This window comes from Ambystoma mexicanum, chromosome 2p (genome assembly GCF_040938575.1).
Source record: "Ambystoma mexicanum isolate Mex_15411 chromosome 2p, UKY_AmexF1_1, whole genome shotgun sequence".
NCBI classification, from domain to species: Eukaryota; Metazoa; Chordata; class Amphibia; order Caudata; family Ambystomatidae; genus Ambystoma; species Ambystoma mexicanum.
This window is the reverse complement of record NC_090923.1, coordinates 18,646,985-18,668,348: the sequence shown is the minus strand read 5'-3', so window position 1 is coordinate 18,668,348 and position 21,364 is coordinate 18,646,985. Positions and strand designations below refer to the sequence as shown.

The following is a 21,364-nucleotide window of genomic DNA, read 5'->3' as shown; positions in this document are numbered from 1 at the left end:
ACACATCACACTGAATACACGAACACTGTATACCCAACCACAACCGCGCATGCCACAAACAAACCGCACACCACTCACTGGTTCACTCTCCTCCCCCCTGAAATGGTTCAGATACACTCATGCACACGTACCATACACCCCGCCCCCACACTAGCATTACATCGCTCTGCACTACACAAACACACCTACAAAAAAGTTAAAGGGTTTTTATTTATTTATTTTATCAGACTACATGGTGAGGGTGGTGCTTAACTTGTCCATTGATGTATTATATGCTCCTGCCACCTAATAATTCCAAATTCTGTCTAAGCTACTCTATTGGTGAGGGCCAAAAGGCTGCAGCATTATCGACCTTACTCCCTCTGGGACTTTTAAAGGATTCCCTAATCTCCTTGTGCCCCACTGTTATGCTGGAAATGCTGTATGGGGTAAGAGGGCCTCCTATTCCTTGTGTTACCACTTCTGTGTGTTTGTTGGTTTTCTGCCACTTGGGTCCAGCCTGGAGCTCTGGCAGTGCAGCTCTTCATGGTTTCCTTTTGGTGAATGTTAGGCAGAATCAAGTGCAGTTCCCTTAGGGAACACTACACTAGATTAGGACTACAGGTGAGAGCAATAAATCCCCTTTGGTATTGGTCTGTACCACAAAGATTTAGTTGGTAGCTGTGGCTGAGCAGTCAGACTTATCTCAAGAGGGAGATGAGCAGTATTCAGGGTTTACACAGTAGGTATCACAGTACTATGGAACAAGGAAACACTGACCAAAGCTTTGTATCAAAAAGAGAATATATATTTATTTTATACACTTCTAAGTCAGCACATAATCACAGTTGGTAAAGTAAGTTAAAATTCAGTCAAGGAAAAGTGTATATACAACGCCCTATTCAATTGAAGGCAAGTTTGCGGTAGAGTGAAAACTGAGCAAAACGGCACAGTGAAAACCAACTACAAATGGCACTCTAACAGTTTTCCCGAAAGGGAGGGAAAGCACAAGATAAACCGAAATATCTTCAGACACCCCCTAGTAACACTTCCTTGAAGTTTTGTGAACTAGTAATGCACAGTAACACTTCAGCAGAAAGATAAGTGAATGAAAACTGAGCAAAATGGCACTCCACAGGTTAAAACAGTAGGAAGGAAGAGGGGTTTAGAAGATTTAGGTGCATCAACACATTTCTCATTGAAAACCAACCTAGTGAGAGCAGATCTAACAAATCAGCCAGAGTCAATAGGTCTAAGCCAGAGTGAGTGGTACAGGACCAAGAGCTTAGGAGCAAAAATGTTCTTGTAACTGCAGTCAAGTCTTTAGTAAAATAATATTGAAGAGGTAGATGCAAGGCGAAAGACAATGTTAAGAGAGAGGGCTGCCGACCCCACAAGTAGATAAAGGATTTAAAACACCTTTAGGGCTACCACGGAAAAAGGGCGGCCTGGCGGAACAATGTACCTTAAACGTGAAGAAGTGGCTCCTGTGGTGGCGGTTGTTCCTGGTAGTTCCTGCAGGTCGAGGGGTCCAGCAGAGGAAGATAGGCTCTCGTCGTGGAGGAAGGTTCGAGTTGCTGCACTACCCAGGGATGAAACCAGCCGCGGTGCTGCCAAACGAAGTTTAAAAGGTACGCTCCTTTTAATCCCGGTCCGGTTCGATAGCTGCCTGGCAATCCGGTCTCCAAATGCGGGGCACTGTCGATTCGACCAAGGCAGGTCAGAGGAAGCGGTAGGTGAACTGGTTGACCCCACCAGCACAAAGGAAGGAGGCTCTTCCGCTGAAGATCTCCTCTCATCGTGTGGAAGAAAAGTGGCGAGACGATCCGGCAGGGCTTCACCGGTGGTGTAGATGCTGAAGATGTCTGTGGCTTCTCTCCCCTTCGGTTCCGTAGTTCCAGTGGCGACGTCTTGCTCTTCCAGTCCTCGGGACCCTGCTTTTATGCAGAAAGAGACCCATTCATACAGCCTAGCTGTCACTCACACAGTGGAGTGGTCTTCTTGGCGGGAGACCCTATCTATCAGGTTAGAGTGCGACCTGAGTTGCTGTGGCAACTCTGTCCAGGGGGTTCTACTCCCCCTCCCAAACAACATATCCACCCCAGACTCAGAGACGCCGAAAGGAGGGCTTCTTGGCAGAAGCCCGCCAAAAGAGCGAACAAAGGATCCCCGACCTGGGTTAGGAGTATAGAGTGAGACTCGAGAAAGAAGTTATATTAAAGTTCTGGCAATTAAAACCTACCGGAGTAAAGTTAATAATAAAATAAACCGGCGGTATGTTAGAGGCTGTCAGTAAAAGTATTAGCCTCGAACAATGGGAAAATCCCATAGGAAAATATTTGCGGTTGAATTTTTTCGGTAGTAACCACTGCCACCAGCCAGAAACTTTAGAGAGCGGGACGTCCCAGGGTATGGAGTCTATGTTTGGGGGTCGCTACGGCACCCCTGTGTCACGGCACGGAGGCTGCTGTGTGACACATGTGAATAAAGATGGTTCCTATGGAGGTGAGAGAAAAGATCCCATAGGCATTAAACACAAAAATAGCCTAGAACACACATAGCAAAGATGCCTAAGAGTGGGAAAAAGAGTCTCACTCGTAGCAGGTAAAAAGGAATAAACCCTTCAAATCCAGCAAAGCTGCTGGGGGACTCTATAGGTAAGGGAAATTAGCCATAAGTGAGAATTCTCCCTAACAATGAACAACACCCTGGGATGCCCTTATTGCACCCATGGTTAGGTAGTGCATGTTTTTGGGCACCTGCATGTTTTCCACAGAGCAGGGTATGGGCTGTTGGCAGCTACATGCTGACTTGGAAGTAGCTCTGACTGTCCTCCATTTTGGGACACCCAGGCCCTGCGATAGGAATCGATGGATTCCTGATAGAAGACAAGATGGCCCCTGTGGCTGCTTGGTTTCTTTTATCTTTGCCCTTTGTGTCCCAAAGTCCTGGGAAGCCCTGGATCTGTTCCCTTCCTCCCGACTGGCCTTCCGAGAGGCTGTGTTGTGTGTACACCCTAGGGGTGGGACCTGTGGGAATGGAGTAGAAGTGGCTAGGAAGGCTGTGCTATGTAGAAATTAGCACCCAGCGGAGGATAAGTCTGTAGCGTTTAGTGCAGCATAGTGGGATAAGGAGGAATTAGAAGGGTTGGCATGTCGAAACGCACAAAATGAGGACTCCGGGGGGGGGGGGGGCTTTTATTCTGTCAACAAAACTTGCAGGGCATTGCTGTCCATGCATGTGTCTAAAAATATGGAAGACAAAAAAGGGGGGGGGGTCTGGTAATCTCTCTACCAGCACGAACACAGCCCAATGACCTGTTCTTGGGTGAATAACCCCTGGGGGAGACTATACCAAGTCTTTAGCTCACTGTCCCTTTCACAGAGAACACATTTCCCTGCATATCAGTCTTTGTCCGTGAGACCCAAAGTTAATTTATGCAAAACAAAGGGGGGTCTGGGAATCTCTCTACCAGCACTATATATGGAACGCTTCACGAATGTGCATGTCGTCCTTGAGCAGGGATCATGCTAATCTTCTCTGTATCGTTCCAATTTTAGTATATGTGCTGCTGATGCGAGCACACACTTGGGGCTGAACTGGCCAGTATATAAAACCCACCGGATCTACTGCCTCTTGACATAGGGTGGCATATAATGCAATACCTTTGGCTAGAAACTATTCATTTCTGAGGCTGGCGGGCGAAATGAAGAGGCAGACACCCAGGATCCAAGTTTCCTCACTGCTGGGTTGGCCAAACAGGAAAGGATTTGCTTGCTTGACTATTGCAATGAAGGTGAAAAGGCTCATGGTCCAGGCTGCATGCAAAGTGGCACCCCCCATCATAATGCCTGGGTGCTGTGTGCCTGAACGCATCACAATAGTCCCATAAGCCAGAGAAAATAGAGTGCCTGTGAGGGTTTGCTTGGGGGGGCATGTTCAGTTCGAGGATAAGGCCAGATGAGGCAGCTGCCTAGGGGGTGCCAATACCGGAGAGCTCTGGATTGCCACCTTCAAGCAATAGATGCCTATTGAAACCGATTTCAGCTTTCTTTTGGCTGATGGCTTCAGTGATGTTGACTTTTAAGTCGCACCAGGTCTGGTTTCCTTTGGTAGATCCAGGAAGGCTCTTACAACAGGTATTGGCTGCCAGTCACCTGGTTTTATCCACTGCATCAGGATGTGAGCCTTGTGTGTTAGCAAATCAGGTCAGAAGGCATTGCAGTTGCTCCTGCTTCAGAAGGGCCCTCAGAAACAGCGCTAGGAGCTAATGGGGGGCACAAAAAGGTAAGGGCGCCTGTGACGCAATGGAAAATGCGCCTGACTACGGATCAGACGATTGTAGGTTTGACTCCCATCTGGCTCGTCTTCCACCTGTGTGGCTTGTTTCATTTAAGTAGATTTAAGTTCCCCGGTCCTTCACTGCTTGCAATATTTATTATATTTATTTGTAGAGCGCACCTAACCAAGGGTATCTGAGAGCATTTCTTGAAGATACAGTGTAGTTACGGAAGGGGACATTTCATTACATTAAGGGTACAAAAAGATACATAGTGAGACGGACATATCATGACAGTGCAGATACAATCATAAACAAGGAGCGATAATACATTACTGTTCTTGTGCAAAGAGCCACGTTTTTGGATTGTTTGTTTCTAAATATCCAAAAGGACGGTTCAACTCTTAAAGACGGGCATGGAGTTCCAGAGTTTGGCGGCTTGTACCGGAAACTATTACCTCCTTGTTTTTTGTAGTTTAAATCTGGGTATTGTTGGAAGGTGTGCATGTGTGGACCGGATAGGTCTGTTAGTTTGTTTTTTTGTGAATTTATTAGTTAGATATTTTGGGGCTGAATTCGAAAAGCACTTGTGTGTTTGTGACAAGGTTTTGAAAGCAATCCTATCCTGCACCGGGAGTCAGTGCAGGATAGGATTGTGATGTGGTCAGCTCTCGGGATATTGAGTGCCGCTCTTAAGGCGTTGTTTTGTCGCACCTGGAGTTTTTTCAAGTTACGGCTGTTTATGCCGACATACAGGGCATTACAATAATTAAGTCTAGATAATACGATGGCCCTAGCCAGGGTAATGCAACTGTCTGATGAAAGGAAAGGACTACAGGCATTGATAAGTTTTGATGTGTAGGCCACCGCAGAGGCTGTTGCATTCACTTGTCTTGTTAGTGTAAGGCCGAGTAAAGGTAGATGCCTGACGTTTTCACTTCTTTAGAGACTTTAAGATTGATGTCAATGTTAAAGGATTTAAATTGGTCATCTAGTTTGTTTAGTCGGTTCTGCGATCCAATAAGGTTGATCCCCGTTTGATCGTTGTTAAGACAAAGGCCATGGTTAGCCATCCACGGCTGTATAGTTTGGTAAGTTACATTGAGTAGTTTGGAGTCAGTGTCATAGGAACCTGTGATGGGAATGAAGATTTGGGTGTCATCAGCATAGTTAATGTAGGTGACACCCAAGTACTCCAAGTGGTCAAAAAGAGGCTTAGTAAAAATGTTATATGTGTGGGGGGGAAACACAGGAACCCTGCAGTACTCCACAAGAGACGGGGGGCAGGCTCAGTAGATGCCGTAGGGGCGAATACCCTCATTGTTCTGTCGGAGAGGAAGGACTGTATCCATAGCATATATTTGGTAGAGAAATGTACAACCGAAGTCAGATGTTTACAGAGAACATTGTGGTTGACCAAGTCAAAGGCCGCTGATGGGTCTAGTAAGAGGAGTGCTAAATTACCCTTGTTTTTTAGTTCATCCATTTGGATTTTTAAGTCTATATGAGCTGATTCATTGCCATGACCTGGTCTAAAGCCTGATTGACAAAGGCCCAGGAGATTATTAGATTCCAAGTGGTTTTGAATTTGCAGGTAAGCAGCCCTATCCAATATGTTAAGTAAAAATGGTACAGTTGTTATAGGTCGATAATTCTTAGGGATGTTGGGGTCTAGCGTAGGTTTTTTAAGTAAGTGGAGGACCCAGGCATCTTTCAGGTTGGTTGGGACGGTACACATTGCGAAGGAGGCATTTATTAAGGACGTAAGGAACGGAGCGTGCTCCTCCACCGCATCTTTAATAACTATGGCTGGGCAGATGTCACCTTGGCATCTGGACGGTTTAAGACTAGACATTTTTTTTTTTTTTAACTTCAAAAGCCCGGGGTAAACTCAAATGGAATGAGAGGTTTCAGAGGGGCGTCTGTTGGCTCTGAGAATTGAGTGCCTCGTGGCAAAATAGTTTTTTTTTTTCCTTCAATTTTCGTTTGTAGAAGTGAAATTCTACCCAGCAGAGCTTTTTGGATATTTGTGCACCAGGCGATTCTAATTGTCGAAGGATAGCAAAAAGCTCCTTGGTACCTGAGTTAGCGTTTGTGATTCTTTCGTTATATGTAGCACTTTTGGTTTGGAGGATGCAGCTTTGTAGTTGTTGGAGGCGATGTGAACGTCTCTTTGTTCAGGACCGTTGCTTTCTTTTTCCAGTACATTTCTGCTGCTCTTTTAGAGCTACGCATGGTTTTGAGATTGGTAGTGTACCACGTGTTTAGATGTACAATCAGCTCAGACTTTTGATTTCATGTGGGGCAGGAGCAGGGGTGGCGTAGCGGAGGGGGAGTGGGTTGGCTTGTGTTCAAGTGGAAAACTACCCACTAGTATGTACTGCAGGGCAGCTCCAGCCCTTACACAAGCCCAACCTGCAGAGGAAAATAAGTTGTTCTCCCCTGATCCATAACAGCAAAGAAATGCTGAGGGGCTTTGAAATACACATCCACATCTAACGCACAGATGCAACATAGTCCAGGGGCAGCCCTGCTGCCCTTTACGCCCCTGATCGGCCATGATTGGCCAGAGACCTCTCTATGAGTGCTCCGGGTGGGATTTTCCTGGACATTGGCAACTCAGGGAGACATTGCCTGAAGGTGCACCAGGAACGGCTTGCCTTTGATTTGTGGCCTAGCCCAGCCTGGCCCTTCTCTGACCATCTGGAAGCTGTCCAAAAGCCAGTGGGCCTGAAGGAATGGGCTCCCAGGAGGCACTGGCTGACCCACAAACTCGTTCTCCCTCGTTCTCCCTCGTTCTTTCTCGTTCTTTGTTTCTTTCTCTCCCTCTCTTTCCCCACCTTAACACCTTTTACTGTGTCTTATGAATGCAGGTCTCCTAAACCCATGACCTCCTGTTTGTTTGGTTCTTTCCTATTACCATTTGGTGTCCTGCTGCACCTGGCCATCAGGGCCAATCTAGTCCTTTTGCTTTTCCCCGGACCCGGCTATCATGGTATACAGTTTGAAACTGCCCCCCTTTTCATCTCGGTTATTCACGCACACACTCTGTCCGCAAAAGAGGCTGGTAGATATTGCGTGTTAGTGGTACCAACAGCAATACAGGCACGCTCAGGGGGTCATGGACTGTGCCCGCAGACGCACTCACCCTACCTCAGGGTAGGAATTGCTGTGGCATATCTCCATGGCTGCCTGGGACCAGGCTGGGGAGGGGTCACTGTTCTCCCCTCCCCTCCCTAAATTGTCACTGTCAGAATCTCCAAACCTAACAATCCAGATTCAGACCCAGGTGCAGCACGGGCACCCTACATCGGCGAATGGGATCAGCAACCTTGTCCTACACTGTTTCAAGTCCTACCTCGCCAACCGCAAGCAGTTTGTTCAGATGGACTTCTCTAGATCACCAATGCGACCCATCACTACGTCAATACTCTCCCCAGTGATCTTCAATCTATGCATAGAGCTGCTGGGAACCCTCATAGCCACACACAAACATCCACATCCATCAATATGCAGATGGCACACAGCTATATCTCAAGATCAACGTCATCAAGGACAGCCACAGGCTCAAAACCTGCCTCTTGCTGATCTAGTCTTGGATTTCCAGTGCATACTTGAAGCTCAATCCCATCAAAACTGAATTCCTACTCCTCACCAACAAAATGAACACCCAGACATACCGACCCAGAGCAGGCTGTCTGGTCTGAAGTCTTTGTGTAGGGAAGGGCCGGGGGGTGGTGGTGGGGGTGGGGTAGAGTTGCCACATATCCTGGTAGGATGGGGTAAAGATATTGCAGGGGGAGGGGATACCGCATCTCGCCATCTAGCGTCCCACTCCCCGAAGACCCCTCGCCCAGCTGATCCATCCGCATTGATACACCGCCAGGATTTGGATCCAAAAGCGATGGCTGTGTCTATGCCACCTGGATGAAAGATCCCCGGGGCCTAGTGGGTGAGACACATTCTGGTTTCTCATAGTATACAGCATCACCTAGTAAGCTGAAGTTTCCTCTAGGGAATGAGGAGCTAGTGCGCCGTGGAGTGTTGCAAATCTCACTTCCATATCCCTGACAAACTATAGGCTATTATGCATCTGATCGGTGACCCATTATGATTTGAACGTCTTCTAGATGTGACCTAAGGCGCCTTTAGAAACATTCTCAAACATCCAGAGTTTAAGTATGGTACCAGTTGACTTGTAGCTTCTGGGAGCTATTGGTGATGAGCTAAGCAGGCCCCTGGGCTTCAAGTAATGGGATAAATGGCTCCCAGTTCCTGGCAACTTCAAACCATGTGATTCTGAACTACCGAGGTCGGAGCGAGGAGTCCTCATCTACAATTGATACCGAAGGCTGGCCCACTTCTTCGAGAACCCACAGGATGTCAAGGACGGAGGGTGGAAAGGACACGGAGGCACTGGGACTGAAGGCAAATCCGATGCCAACCCATTCACCATAGAGCGGAGCTGGGGAATGAGTACCTGGAGGTGGAACATTGCGACCCTGGTGGGACCAGCAATCTGACCACATATGGGGTGATTTCTATAGGACCTATGAAACTGGTGATCGGGCCTTAAGGACACACATACCAAGGAATTCTAAATGGTTGGCAATAAGAAACGCTGAATGAGCACCCTGTTTAACGCCGCCCTTTGCAATGTGAAAGGGAATTTAGTCCTGGTTGACTTATGATTAATATGGAGATGGAGGAACAAGGAGGGGGGGCGGTGGGTCAAGGAGGAGTACTTTTATGATGCAGGATTTGGGAACAGTTGCTCTCATGCTTGGTGTCTAGAGTGTGGCAGGCGAGAGCGTAATCTCCTCCAGAATGAATTTGACATCCTAATGGCCTGGGGGTTCAAGTGAAGCAGGTTTAGTTGAAGGATTTTTCAGGGGGGTAGAAGCTGGATCTTCTCATTGTTCTGCAGACCTAAGGGGCACTTCTCCTATGAGCAGATTAACATAAATAGAGTTAGACCTTGTGGGTATGTTGCAACCATCCCCGGTGGAGATGGCTATGGTAATTGGGAGCGGGTGGGCGGGACCTCGGGGTGTGACGTCTTAAAGTATGACGTTTATGGCATTGCAAGCAGTATTCATTAACGGGATCTGTGTGATAATGTCAACTGAAAAAGGTATGCATCGGAAATGTACGATGTAATAAAAACATTTGTACCGCTGAAAACTTTGAATGCACCATCCAAAAATATAATCTATTTTATAATGCTTCTTGAAAACCATGAATGCTTGTGATCATAGTAAAATCCAACAAGTTATAAACAACGGTGTAACCGAATTTGCAGAATTTACTATCTAGGCTCAGTATTAATGGTTGTAATATGTTGATCGCACTTGCAAGAACAATGGACCAGAAAGTAACTGACTGACAGCTGATGCGTTTTGGACAAAAACAATAGGACGCTAACATTACTAAACATGCGCTATACTAACAACGTTATGCAACATTCGCTATTGAGTCATAAAGAATTTTAGTATGGGCCAAATTCGAACAAAAAGACAATACACATTTATTTGTGACATTTTGGGGTATTTCCCATTAGCTTCGAGAAGTCTTGGGGGCCTCATAGTATTTTGTCTGGAGTATACAAGTCCGCTGTGGTGAGGCCATGATATGTTTCCAATTTGGCTGGAGGCTGAGGGAGGACAAGGTGTTCTTCCTGGATGAAGACTTAAAATATGTAAGTAACAAGAATGGTGTTCTAAAGAGTAAGAGCAGAAATGAAGGATCCTTTCTCAGTAAAATTCAAGGTGCACAGTAGTGCCCCAGCAATATTCATAAAACCTAAATATACACTATCATGTCTGTCAGGGACACATTAAAAGTGTCAATTACTCTTAACATAAAAGAAATACCAGGTTTCCCTGTGCTAGTATCCTTCAGGGAGGTAGAGCTTATACTTCTTTTTTAGGTGCTTTTTGGTTAGCAAAAAAACCCTATACAAAAAAGGTAGAATTGAGGCCAATGCCCCCTGTAATGTAAGCATTGAGAGTAACCAGTGCTTGTCCAAGATGTGAATTGCATGGCATGTGTGGTGCAACACCAGGCTTGCCCAAAAGCCTTTAAAGAATGAAGGTAAAAAGTAGCAAAAAGTTAAATCTTTCCTAACGGCCCACCACAGGCTTGGGTAACATAGTAGCTCCAGACTCAACCGTTATGATAAGGCCTTTAGTCGGTCATGACTGGGTCCCCTCCGTTACAAGTCCAAGATGCAACTGAATACAATAGTTATTTTCAGTTTCCTCTGCCTCTCCTCCCATCATGTTCTTAGGGTTCTTACATCTTTCCCTGGATCTAGTGCCCAGCAACATCCCAAATCTCTCTCCTTATCAGTCCCTGTTCGATTCTTCCTCGCCACGTACTTGTTGTTGTGCCACTCTTTCCTCCTCTCCCTCTTGTAATGCACACATGCCAAATTGTGACGTCCCTGATCTGAGAACTCTGGTTAGGAGAGTGAGGAAGGTTAAAAATGGCCTCATCACCCTGTGCCACCAGTGCTGGCACAGCATGAGGTCCGAGGCCGGGGAGAGTGTGGACATGGCCAAAGCAAGCTTTTATGTTTCCATTAACAGATCCAGCTCTCCCACTCTTGAAACTTTGATATTCCGGGAGGATAACTCAGGGTCACGCGGTAGTCTTGCAATCATGACAACCCAGAGCAACACAGGTTTGTATTCTGGTCCTGCGCTTAGTCTGGTCTCCAGTATTAAGCGCATTATAAAAGATTAATTAATTATCCCTTTTGAACTTTTCTATGTGTAGCTCTCAGAGATGTCTGAATAAAAATACATGTGCCAATTAGTGTGAGCAGTGAGGGTGTGCTGCTGCGGCAGGGAAGGGAAGTGGTCGATCCTAATTCTATTTGTATTTTTTTTATTTTATTGGTTATTTATATAGCGCCTTACGCCAAAGCTCTGTACATATGCCATCTTAACAGTACAATAGTTATGAATACAAAGTGAAGCGATTCATATGAGTAAGTGTCCCGGGAGGATAGCTCAGTGGCAAAGTGCTTGCCTTGGAAGCAAGACAACACGAAGCATCACAGGTTCGATCCCCGGTCTGCACTTAGAAACCTCTGGGTATTTAAGCGCGTTATAAATATGCAACAAAAAATCCTGGGTGCTTCCCTTGCTAAAAAAACAAACACTTGACCCTGCTATACCAACTAACTACAGACCCATCACTACTGTCCCTTTCTTACTTAAAATTATAGACAGAGTAGCATACCTGCAAATCCAGGACTACTTAGAAACTAACAATTTACTAGGATCACGGCAATCTGGCTTCCGTCCCCTTCATGGCACTGAAACAGCCTTGATTGACCTCAAGACCCAAATTGACGAGTTGAAGGACAATGGTAAAACAGCGATGCTACTCCTCCTTGACCTATCTGCGGCCTTCGACTTGGTAGATCATGCAGTCTTATGCAATCACCTAAGCTCAGCCGCTCATTTCTCAAGTGATGCCATAACCTGGGGACAATGAGAGTCTTCTCCCCCTCAGCAGCCGCTGATCCCATACAAGTTTCATGCGGTGTTCCCCAAGGATCATGTGTTTCTCCGACGATGTATAACATCTTTACTAAGCCCCTGTTTGATAAGATGGACAGACTGGGTGTTGTCTACACTAATTACGCAGATGACACTCAGATTCTAATCCCCCTTTCGGGTAACTTCTTGGAAGACACGGACTTAGTAAATAAGATATATCTCCTCATTCAGGCTTGGATGGCATCCCATGGCCTCTGCCTGAACGACGACAAGACTGAGCTACTGATCATTGGCTCAGCGTTGGCTATCAAAAAACTTAACTCTAACTATGCCTCATTTAACATCGACAATAACGTCATCAAAGTGATGCCTGCAGTCAAAACCCTCGGGGTTTATCTTGACTCAACGCTCACCTTCAAAAAACAAACGAACTCTCTAGCATCCTCCACGGCATATACTTGCAAATTGATCCGAGCATGTAGACCTTTTCTAACTGAGACTAGCTGCATCACATTAGCCAATGCTCTCATCATATCCAAGCTGGATTACTGCAATGCCCTCTATGCAGGCTCTAACAAGTATATCCTTGACAAATTACAAACTCTCCAAAATAACGCTATCAGAGTAGCTTTAAATATTCCTAACAGAGCCCACATCTCCACCTTTAGGAAAAATATCCATTGGCTAAAAATCAAAGACAGGATCACCCTCAAAATACTCTCCCTCACCTCCAAATGTCTTAACAACATTGCCCCCCCTTATCTGGCCAATAGAATCCACAGGAGAACCTCAAACCGTCCCACTAGACTGACCAACGCCTTCACCTTAGTGATGCCTAGATACAAAAAGAGTACAGCCGGCGGCTCTAGTTTCCCAATCATAGCTGCGCAAACTTGGAACAAACTCCCTTTGGATCTCAGAATGGACCAACCTTACTCTAGTTTCAGGCGAAAAGTCCTCACTTGGATCCATGCCAATGACACTTAGCTTGACCTTCCCCTCCCACATAGACACTAGACGTCTGCAACCAGCTGAATGACATCTGATCAACTAGACTGAACCGTAGTTCCGCATTTTTTCTTCTTTTCCTTCTGCTTTCCTTCTATACTTACCTTTGATCTAACGTGAACTGTATAAACTGCACTTTTCTTGATTTAACTGCGAACTGCATAAATTGTATTTCTCCTGTAACTAAGTTCTTAAGTAATCTTGTACTGTTTGCGCCCAGCTACCCCTTCGGGTTCGGTTCTGCGCTATACCAAATAAACAAACAAACAAACAAACAAGCAACTAAGACGACAACAACAACACCTTCTGTAACAGCTCCTCAATACCCCCGGGATGTGTGAGCGCTTTAAAAAATGCAAATAAATAAATAAGTGTGATGCTGGAAATGCATTGGAGGGACAAGGCCTCCTTGTCATTGTTCTGTAGTCCTTTTTCGTGGATGTGTTGTGTTCTTTTCCATGTGGGACTCCTGGCCGTTCAGGTCTTCCTTTTTTTGATTTGGTGTACAGACCCATGGGATACCCTTATGGCACCCATGCGTGGGGCTACAACCCTGTAGTCCTAGTGTATGTTTTTGGGCACCTGTGCGTGGCCCACAAAGCAGGGAATGGGCTGGTGGCAACCCCATGCTGAATTTGACAGGTGCTCTGAGCATCCTCCATTTTGGCATACCCAGGCCCTGCCATTGGAATCAGTTGATTCTGATGGGAGACAAGATGGCCACTGTGGCCTCTTGCTTTCTATTGTCTGTTACCTTGTTTTTCTGTTTTTTCCAATGTCCTGGGAAGCCCTGACTCTGTCCATTCGCCCTGATTGGCGGTTGGGTGGAAGTTCTATGTATGGTATTGTGATGAAGTCCAGACCAGACTGGCTGGAGCCTTCCCAGTGACTGTACGTTATGGGTACACCCTTGGGGTGGGACCTGGGTGAATGGAGTGTGTGACCAATAAGCACTTCTTGTTATGGGTGTCTGGTTTGTGGTATGTAACACGATGACTGAGACAGCCCTGCCCGTAACTGGTATGAATGCAGTGTGGAGTGCTGAATGGCTGGGTACTTGTCCCAATACACATTCCTTGTTGTGAGTGTCTGGAGGAAGGAGAATGGCCTGAATGCACTGTGAGCCTGATTGTCTGCCTGCCTGAATGAATGCCCTTCTGAATGATTGGTTGCCTGAGTGTGACCCAGCAGAGTGAATGGGAGACCAACAGTATATCTGAGGACCTCTCACTGATGGAAATCGCTCAGAAGCTGAAGTTGATATTTTTTTTTGATATCACATTTTATTGGTTTTGTAGCATACAACCACTGGTCCTTCCAGGGCCAGAATTTAGAACAACAACAATAATAACAACGGTGGATGGAAAACATACTCAGATGGAACACATACCATATACAATATACAGTGTAATAGTATCTTGTTCTATAGCAGGTTTTCTGTAGCAATGTTCATATCCCTTATCTTATGGTATTAAAAGTTCAGGAGTTCACACCGTGTCTTCCCAGCGTTGCCATATCTTATCTGCTTTTTCGGGGCAACCTCTGGCCCTGTAAACCCTCCTTTCTATTGCAATGCAAATTTGTACGTCCGTAATCCACTGGTTTACCTGCGGCGGTTCCGCTGCCCCCCCAAAGCCGTGGCATGTTTCTTTTGATTATCGCTGTTGTAGTCATGAGGCAGAGCTTTTCGTATTTTGACATATCTAGCTCACTGTCTACTCCCAGTAACAGCAGTTTGGGATCTCTGCGGATCGTCTGGTTCAGGACCCTTGATAAGAAATAGCAACATTGCTGCCAGTAATGGCTGTTTACTGGGCACTCCCATAGTATGTGAAAGAAGGTTCCCCCCCCTTTCCCCCCGGCAGCGTAGACAGTTGGGTTCAGCTTTTTTACCCCAGCGATACATGGCTACCCTCAGGTAGTAGATTCTGTGTAATATCTTCAGTTGTACTAGGCGTAGTACTCCTCCCACACAATCTCTCCCACTACAGATTCCCATTCTGACTTTAATCGTACCAGTTCTGGTATGGCAAAGGAGGTGATAACACTATACATAACTGTGGTGACTTTAGCCTGAATATGTTCTATAACTATGTTCCGTTCCAATGGGGTACAGTCTGGCATGTCAGAGAGGGTAGGGAGGTGCTGTTGTAGAACATGTCGGAGCTGTGTGTAGTGGTATCTCTCTGCCTCCTTTATCACCGACATCTGGCTGGCCCAGTAGTATGTCTGTAGTCTCAGTAGACCATGCCTCCTTCCCATATCGACCTTTGTAGTGTTTGGAGAGCTATTCTCGGGTGCCCGCCGCCCCACAGGAGTTGCCTGAGCACACAATCTATTTCCTGGAACGTCTTCGTTGGTATGTGCAATGGAGCATTCTGTAGTATGTACAAATAGTGGGGAAGTGTTAACATTTTAAACAGTGCAGCCCGCCCTAAAAGGGTCAGGGGTAAAGGCATCCAGTGATGCACATCTCTTGTGAATCGTTCTGTGATAGGTCGTAGGTTATTGAATGTATAGTTGTTAAGGTTTCTTGTGATCCTGACGCGCAGGTAACGAAAGAGTTCATGGGCAACTCTATATGGGCACGATTCAGGGGTCTCAGCACCCAGTTTGTTTAGTGCAAATAGTATGGATTCGGACCAATTCACCTTCAGAACACTAAAGGCTCCATATTTTTGTAGCAGCTGTTTCACCACTGGGCATGCCGTTTTGGGGTCTCGCAGGTATATCAGTAGGTCGTCTGCGTATAGTGAGACTCTGTCTTCCCACTCTGGTCCTCCGGGGGTGCCTTTCCAAGTGCATGTGTCTCTCAGCCACTGGGCCAATGGCTCCATGGCCAGTGCGAAGAGGACTGCTGATAGTGGACAGCCTTGCCGTGTCCCCTTCCCCAGGGCAAAGGACCGTGACGTCCAGCCATTTACTCTGACTTCGGCCATCGGTGCATTGTACAGCAGTTTGCTCCAGGATAAGAAACGTTTGCCGATCCCCATCCTGCGCATGATCGCCCAGAGTGCCTGCCAATGGATTGAGTCAAATGCCTTCTTGAAGTCTATTGTGAGTACTCCCAGGGGGGTGTTCAGGGTCTGGGCGCGTTCAATGGCTAGGTGTAGTCTTCGTATGTTCACTCTTGTAGATCTACCGGGCATGAAGCCACATTGATCTGGGTGTATTAAGGATGTTATGACTTGTTGTAGACGTGTTGCTAACAGTTTCGCCAATATTTTCGTCTCACTGTTGATTATAGATATTGGTCTGTATGAGCTACATTTATCTGGAGGTTTGTCTGCTTTAGGTATTAGAATTATTGTTGCCTTCCTTAAATCCGCTGGTCTCCCCCTGTCTTGGGCCTGTTGGTACATTTTGAGTAGATGTGGGGCTAGTTCATTCCCACCTATCTTTTTCCAAGTTTCTATGGGAAAGCCATTCGGACTAGGTGTCTTCCCGGATTGGAACTGCATCATGGCTGCTATTATCTCATCTTCTGTGATCGCCATTTCTAGCCCAGCAACTTGTTCAGCGTTTAGAGAGGGAAGGGTGATCTCTTCCAATATGGAGGCTTCAGGGGGAGTTTCAGATGCCTTGTATAGCCTTTCGTAATAGTTTGCAAACTCCTGCGATGTCTGCGTCTGTTAGTCGCGGTTCAGCATTTTGGGGTGTGATCGCTCTTACTTGATTGTGTCCCTCATCTCTACGCTCAAGCCACGCTAGCATCTTCCCGGCTTTATCGCCTGTTTCATAAATTCTAGCTCTCATCGTCCCTCGTGCCTGTTTGGCATTGTCTAATGCAATGTTTTGTAACTTTTTCTGAGCTAGGATCAACGCTCTGTTTGTGTCAGGACTATCCTGGATTAGGTGTGTTTCCTCTGCCAGTTTAACATTTGCCTCTGCCTCTCTTAATGATTCCAGATGTGCTTTCCTTTATGCTGCAGTCCAGGAGATGATCTCTCCGCGAATCACAGGCTTGTATGTTTCCCATAGGATAATGGGGGAGTCTACCGTTCCCTCATTTAGCTCGAAGTATGGTGTGCTAGCGTTTTGTAGACGTTCTATCAATTACGGGGATCCTAGATGGTAATTATTCAGCCTCCATACTGGTGGCGGGATTGGTTTATACGTCTTGATTGACATGAGTAGGGGGTAGTGATCCGAGATGCCTCTTGGGAGGTACTCTGCTTGCGTCGCCATGTGTATTATTGGTGCTGGTATAAAGAAGTAGTCTAGGCGCAACAGTGATGCGTGTACCCCCGAGTGATGGGAGTATTCCTTTTCCCCAGGATGTAGGTCCCGCCACATGTCCCTAATACCAAAAGCTTTGACAAACGCAGCTAGGTTAGTTTGGCGATTAGGGTCCCTACTGCGTAGGTGTGTGCGGTCCTGTATGTTGTCCATTACATCATTGAAGTCTCCTCCCAGGATTAAGATATCTGAAGTCTCATTAACCATCAAAGGCGTGATGTCTTCTATTAGCGTGTCTTGCAGTGTGGGTGGGGCATAGATCGCTAATAGGGAGATTGTTTTGTTCCAGAGCGTACCTGTGACATACGTGAATCTGCCCCCAGTGTCCTGTGTTGCTTTCGTAAGGGTAAAAGGAAGCCTTTTGTGTATCAGTATTATTACTTCTCTGGCTCCCATCGTGAAGCCTGCTTGTATTGCTGTGCGGTAGTTGGAGCGTTTGAAGAGTGCAATGGTCGTTCCTGCTAGGTGGGTTTCAGTTAGGAAGGCTATGTCTGGGCTGTGCCTATTCAGGAACTGTCGCACTAGTCGTCTCTTTAGACTGCTTCCTAGACCCTTCAGATTCCTAGTAAGGAACTTTAAAGCTCGAGTCTTAGTGTCTTGCAGAGTCATTTAGGCCTTCATGACTATAGGTAACAGCAATGCACTCCGGGATAGGGGCACTGCTTTCATTCGCACCATGGTAGGGAACAATGGCCTGCATGTTAACAAAACCTGTTTCTCAAGGGTTTTGGTGTTCCATTGAGTTTGTCCATCCTTTAAACATATAAAGATATACCCAACGCCCCCCTCCCTATACTTCGCCCCCAACTGAAGCATCTGTCGCCCCATTGTAACTCAAATACAAGTTAAACAAGAACTAATCACTCGCAGCTCTTCACGCGTAGGTTCCCACCGCTCTCCGGTGTAAAGAGCGGGGTGGGGGGTTCGTCCTGGGCTGGCCGCTTGTCTATGTGTCTCTTTGTGGCTATTATGGTCATGTAAGCGAGAATTCGACAGTGTACAGTACCTTACACCCCGCTCATAGGGGCCTCCAGGGTTCTCATTCGTTCATGCTTCGGGAGTCAGTCTTCCCCCCTCTTGCAGTTGTGGAGCGTTGTCTGGTGCTGGTGATTGTTGATCCTGCGGTTCGTGTCTTGGCCGGGCTCGGGGGGGGGGGGGGGCTCCGTTTCTGTTGCCTCTTGCCATATTCCAGTCTCCTTCAATATGCTGTTCTGCCCACTTCCACGCAACTTTAGGGTCAGTGAAGTGGACCGTTGTGCCCTTAAAGTATATTTTAAGTTGGGCTGGAAATAGTAGGCCATATTTTACATTCAGAGTTTACAGCAGTTTATTGAGTTGATCGACCGATTGCCTTGCTTTTTGCACTTCCCTGGTGTAATCTGGAAAAAATGCTATTTTCGATCCATTGTATGTGAGTGTTCCTTTTGCCCGTGCCATCTGGAGCAGTGCATCGCGGTCTTCATAATTCAATAGCTTAGCTATCACTGTGCGTGGGGGGGCACCTGTTGCTGGGCGGCCCGTCGGCATGCGATGGGCTCGTTCAATTGAGAAAAAGTTGGAAAATGTTTCTGCTTCAAACATGTCTGTGATCCACTGCTCCAGGAATAATTCCATGTTCGGGCCCTCTGCTTTCTCCAGCATTTCCAGGATCCTAACATTATTACGCCTGGATCTTCCCTCACCCTCATACACCCTTTCCTCCATGGTTTTTAGGTGGGTCACAACTCTAGTCAGCTGTTGTTCTACATTCCGTAGCCCGTCTTCCGTCCCAGATATGCGTTGCTCTGCCTCTCCAGTACAAGATGTCAGTTTCTGGAGATCGTGTCGGAGGAGGGAGATGTCCATGCTGATGCCGTCTACTTTTTTGCTCCATAGAGGCATGTGAGTCTGCTATGGCTGCCATAATGTCTTTCAGTGATATTGTGCTCTCTGCTTCCGCCATGGTGTCTGTTTGATCTTGTTCTGACTGGCTGTTTGTTGCCGGCATTGTAAATTGGTCTATCCTGCTCTGGGAGGTTAGTTTTCTGGGTGTGTCCTTGCCCATGTTGGGCACCGGTGCTGAGATGCTTCTGACTGGACGGGCGCGCTGTTTTGGTATTAAGGCGGGCTTGCGTGATATCTCTTTTGCGCCTTCTCGTGTCAGTGGTGTCCTCCAGCCTGGGGAGGTGCGGATGGCAGGTTGTGCAAGTATTCCTTCGGGTTAGGGCCGTGCGGTCACTTGTCTCCTTGCCTTGCTCTAGTGTATCAGGAGTAGCATGGATTACCGTTTTGCAAGGGTAGTGCCTGGGCCCCTTTTCAGTGTTCCAGTGCCTTTAGCTTGGTGTCATGGTCTTTTCTCCACCTTTTCTGACTGGATCGTCGGGTGGGTTATTCTCATACGGTATAACTGCGGTGTGGTTGCTATGGGGGAGTGTTCGGCTCCATATGGCAGATATTGGTTTGTAACTTCAGCTTCACCAGTCATTTGCCAGAGGCGCAGGTCGGCAGATAGATATGCCCTCACCACACGATGTCCGCACTGTTTGTACCACAGGCCAGCGCAGGTACGAATCTCGACCGCACGTACCCACAGGCCACAGTCTCGGAGAGGCCTATAGCGCCCCCCAGGATAGTTTATAATGGGCTTCAGCTAACTCGGCATGAGTCATGCAACTACCGGGCCGTTCCTTCCTGTGTTCATGCCTCTGCGTGCCGCCTGCGGTTCCTCTTTCTGGTCCTTCGTGAGCGCGGGGGATGGAGGTAGGGACCCTCCAAGGTACGTCTGCTAGCCTGCAATTTTCACCAGGTCCACTCTTTTCCGCCAAACCAGCGGGTCCACGGGTAAGTGGCCTTTGCAGGTGTGGGGATCGTCTGGGTGTCACCCTGGTCTTCTGCTTCCGTCCTGAATTACTGTTGTCTTGGCAGCAAGGCGGTGCACAGGAATCCGCACCCCAGTGGAATCGCCACACTTCTCATGCGGATACAGCGCAGTCCCGCTTCTTCCAGCAGACTTTATGGGGATGACAGGTTGGTTCTTGTATGTGTGCAGCGGGTTGCTACGCCAGCTCTCCATAGTGCTAGGCGGGCCCCCCCTGGTTCGCTCTGCTGGCCCACCATGTGTGGCTGGCTATTCATGCGTTCATTCGTTCAGACCGCAGGTCCTCCTCGGTACAGCGTTTCTAGCCAGCTACGTCCTGACGGGCACGGCCATTTTGTCCATGTTTCCCCGTGGCTGCGTAGTTTGCTTTTCTCGGCTCTGAACTCCCCCAGGAGTTTACGATTCGGGTCTGAATTTCGAGTAGATGTGCCTGATGTGTTTATCTTCTGGAAGATATGTTTTCTTCAGGATTGCCACTCGTAGCAGGCTGTTTCTACAGGATATTTGCTGCGGCTGCAGGAGCTACAGGGGCTCACGTCCTCATAGCTTTGCTGCTGGCCACGTCCCCCTAAAGTTGATACTTGATGCTTAACCTTGAAGCCCAATGGAAGAAGAAGAATTGCTGCTGCTGTCCTTCGCCAATCTGAAAGCTGCTGTGTCTTCAAGGAACTAATCCCAGAGAGGACCTGGCTAGGAGACCTCTTCCCGAGCTACGAGGGACCATCATGTACCAGCTGATCTTTGCCAAAGCTCCCTGGACGTCGGACCCTCGAAAGGCTGTTGACGGATTGAAGTCCATCACCGTCGATGACCGCCATCGCTGACCAGAGCCACAGTGCTCCTTTGCCTAGGAACACTTTGAACGAAGGACTCCCTCGCTCATCACCGACGACCGCTTTGTCCTGACGGAGAAAGCCAAGACTGCCAACGAGAATCGACCGGTGGGTTTCCTGCCACCTGAAGACCACAGAGACGACTCGATGCCCTTGCTGGGCCAAAGTTCTTCATAGAGTCTTTGTGGCAGCGAACTATCCTCGTCTAGGTGCACCGCACGCCTCATCTTCGCAGGACGTCCACAACCGATCATAGACTAGCCCCGCCAGGACCTTTGTTCACCATTTCTTTGTGGGATCTTGATGATCCGTGGCTCCTGCCTTAAGAAGGATCCGTCGACGACCCGACGTCGAACTCTGCTATTCCAGGTACATTGGGGTGGTAGAACTTTTTTAGAGGGAAATAAGACTCAGATAAACAATATGTGGACTGGGTTTGTGCTATATCGTTATTTACAGGTTGCTTTCCTCCTATGTCCTATTGTTGGTTCAGATTATTAACTGATTTGTATGACATTTGAACTGAGTACAGTTGAATGGTATTAAAGGGTAATTGTGGTATGACATAGAAACTATATATTTACCATTTTAGATTATCTTGAGCACAACGTGTGTTATTGTGATTATGTACATAACTTGAGCCTATTTATATAAACAA

General features: G+C 47.2%; 1 protein-coding gene and 1 non-coding gene across 3 annotated transcripts in view; one reads left to right on the top strand and one right to left on the bottom strand.

Moving 5' to 3' along the window:
- LOC138566148 (zinc finger protein 583-like) overlaps window positions 1–21,364 on the top strand; it is a 211,739-nt gene that overhangs the window by 57,728 nt on the left and 132,647 nt on the right. The window lies entirely within an intron of this gene.
- Window positions 3,457–3,563, bottom strand: LOC138568556 (U6 spliceosomal RNA). Its single transcript, XR_011302888.1, has one exon. It is a non-coding gene; the product is annotated as a U6 spliceosomal RNA (small nuclear RNA).